This window comes from Halyomorpha halys, unplaced genomic scaffold, assembly GCF_000696795.3.
Source record: "Halyomorpha halys isolate HHAL.00 unplaced genomic scaffold, Hhal_1.1 Scaffold656.1, whole genome shotgun sequence".
Classification (NCBI taxonomy): domain Eukaryota; kingdom Metazoa; phylum Arthropoda; class Insecta; order Hemiptera; family Pentatomidae; genus Halyomorpha; species Halyomorpha halys.
The window spans coordinates 210,405-213,896 of NW_027110914.1; the positions used below are offsets into that span (position 1 = coordinate 210,405).

The 3,492-nt window shown below is 27.2% G+C and overlaps 1 long non-coding RNA gene across 1 annotated transcript in view; it reads left to right on the forward strand.

Annotated features, from left to right (window-relative positions):
• The first annotated feature begins 2,347 nt into the window (after positions 1–2,347).
• Positions 2,348–3,492, forward strand: part of LOC136796147 (uncharacterized) — a 2,620-nt gene continuing 1,475 nt past the window's right edge. The window contains exon 1 of the long non-coding RNA XR_010843852.1: positions 2,348–2,593. This is a non-coding gene — a long non-coding RNA (uncharacterized lncRNA). The remainder of the gene's footprint in view (positions 2,594–3,492) is intronic.

A 3,492-nucleotide genomic window follows, 5' to 3' on the forward strand; every position in this document is an offset into this window, starting at 1 on the left:
TTGTTAAAAAAAGGAAAAGGTAGGGGAAAAAATTGTGTTTATATCATTATTAATATATGGTAGAGTATACATGTCCAGTAATGGATTGATGGGTTCCCTGTAGTACAAGAGCCCAAGAGAAGAAAAAAAGGCAGCTATCTCACCCCAATTTTTGATTACATTAATGAAAACTATGTATAATTAATAGTCAAAATTCATGAGTCTGCCAAGTATAGGTAGGGGGATTACAAAATGGCGGCTGTTTCAAACCCTTAAAAAAACATTAATTCTTCATTCGGAGCTCTATATCTTAAAAACTACCAACAACACAAGAAAATCTAAGAGATCATTATTTAAAGAAGAGTAAATTTGCTGAAATATTAACCCTAAAAGAGCTATTTACGTCCAACAGTTCTAGAGATATAGCTTTTAAAAAACCAAAAATTTCTTAAAAATCTACTGAAAGATTAGTAGTTAGTTAATTTATTTTGAGAAATCTATATTTCAGGAACTATGTGACGTACAGATGTCTATTAGCGATCAAATTAAAGCTAGTTTAATGGACTATAAAGAACCTTTACCTTCGTAGGAATAGTAGTTTTCATGATATTTGCTAAAATAAATTGATTTATAGTTGTTCGGACAATAAGTTTGATTTATCAAAAACTTTATAGCAAAAACTATTGGACATACTGATGTCTGCCAGCGCTCAAATTAAAGCTAGTTAAATTTACTACAAAATAGTTAATTATGTTTATCTTTGTAGGAGTAGTAGTTTTTGTGATATTTGACGAAATAAACTAACAAAATGTTAATTTCTAGTTGTTCGTAAAAAAATGTTGGATATTTTAAAAATATATCTCTAGATAAGACACACATATGTCTGCCAACACTCAAAATAAAGGAAATTTAGTTTACAATAAAATAGTTTATGACACTTATCTTTGTAGGGATAGTAGTTTTTATGATATTCACATATGAATATCTATATTTACTATATGAATATCTATATTTACCGACAGTTGAAGGAGCAGTGACCTACAACTTGGGAAACCAAACCACAACCCGAAGACTGAAGCCCAGGCTACTGCAGGGATTTTTATAAATTCTATATTTATCAGTTCTGTTATTGTTACTCTAAAATTTTATTTTATCTTAATTTATTTTTTTTCTCTTCATCTTTTTCTTAAATTCACTTTATTTTTTTCCATTAGAAGTCAATTATTTATTTTGTTAAATCCATAAATGTCATTGATTTTCTTATTAACTTTACTTTTATCTTTTATTAAGAATTATTATTTAATCTATATAGTTATAGTATATAGTTAAGGAAGTCTTTTGAAAAAGTCTATACCCCCCATAATCAATTGTTAAAAAAAGAATGTACCTCTTACATTAACCATGTAAGGCCCACCTGGTATTAAATAAATAAATTTAAAAAAAACTCTAGAATACAAATTTTATAGCAACAAGAAAATAAAAGTAAAATTGTTCATAATTATCACGTTTTCAGGCCTATAGATTTTTATTTATTTTATTATTTTTTGAAAATCACCAAAATAACTGTAACTTCTACACGAGCCCACTACCCTATGCAATACTTTAGGTCTTATCCAGAATTTGTGAGTGAAGCTAGTGTGATGGGTGCCCCCCGCATCCGAATTTTCAATACTCCAACGGAGACACTTCATTAGCACCAACAGACGTAACTTAATGAATAACTAAAGGAGTTTGTACTAACATTGAATTAACTCTATTTGTTGTTGTTATTTACTTAATTAAAATATTTTAAAATTAATATTGTAAGCTAAGGACTTTGTTTGTATAGAGTAGATCTATTTTGTTGAACTATTTAAAATGGCCTTTGCAAACCTGACGCTAGTAATTACCCCATTAAATATATAATGAACCTATTAAAAATTGAAAGCTCATTATGTTCCCTAATTAGACGATTAAAACCTAATTTAGAGTTATTGATCCTCGAATCTGGAAGTCATTGAGATAAGAAAAACATTTTCATTAAATTTTCCTTTCAATCATCAATTTTATATTTTTGGTTTGTTTAGTTTTTTCATATTTTTTTCCAAAAATAATAATCTTACAATGTACTGTAGAGTTTTTCTGTTTTCAAAAACCGATGTAGAAGCAAATATTGGCCTATGTATACGCATAAGTGTGGCCCTACCTTTAGTATCAATATTGATATCAGGTATATTTTAAGCTTCTACTTCAAGTACTTGGTTGATGTATTGAAGTCAGTTATTGATAAAGAAAACAACAAAAAGCTATTTGAATCTTCTTTTGTTACAAACTGTTCAAACTGCTCATCTAGGTGTTATTGCCCTCAGTCTTTTATAGATCAGGGCCTTGTTTCATACTGAAAGCTAATAGTGTTAGTTCATAGTACAAGTGTAGAAACTAGTGTGGTAATAATACTAGTACTTATTTTTTTCATGATAAGGATTACTATTAGTGATATTACAGGAATTAAAAAATACTAAAGTACAAGTTACTACTATATCTATAAGTCTGTTTATTAGTTTGTACTTTATTATGAAACAGGGCCCAGCCCAGGACGTACCTTTACAATTAGAATCCTTCCTCTTCTTTTGTAGTGAGTAATACCTTAATGTCTTGTAAAAAGAATTTTTTTTTATAATTTTTTAAAATATTGTTAAATAGCCCAATCTTTGTGTGGTTTGCCTTTATAACAACTGAAATACTATAAACTCGGCTTCATTCCCTATCCATTAGAGAAAATTTTAAAAGAATTTCAAGTAAAAATAGTCAACAGGAAATGTTTTATGATCTTTACAAAAAATGTTGATCTTTTTCTTATTATAGAATTTTTTTTTCTTCGTTTCTAGTACTTCTTTATATTTACAAAATGGTTGTAATAATGAGATATTCATTCTAAAGAGATTTAAAAAAGTCCATTAATGTTGTTACCTAATTATTGAAAGAAAATTTACAAAAGTAACAACTGAATTTTAGGAACTGATCCTAATATTATATTGAAAGTAAGTATATTACCTTAATAAATTTACGAAAGTAACAACTGAATTTTAGGAATTGACCCTAAAATTATATTGAAATAATTTTGACTAGTAATTATTTATAGTTTTCATCAAAGTAATCAAAAATTGGGGTGAGATAACAGCCTTTTGTTCTTCCTGGCTCTTGTACTTTTACGTTTACGATAAGGTTGTCAAATTTAATCCAATTTTTTTTCTAATTACGATATAATAAATAAATTGTAACAAGTCATCAAGTTTCTTAAACATCTGTATTATCACTTATTCGGTTCATCGAAATTTGGAGTCCTCCAGAATGATTTTAACCGATACGAAAAAGTAATATCAAATTTCATTTAAAATAAATAAAGCAATAATAATGAAGCTATATTTATTACTTTTTACTTTTTATATCTGTTATTTTTATATTTATTACCCTTTTTTATTATAGAGTAACTCTCTATAACCCCTGGATATAGAGTGTTATTTTAAATTTTAA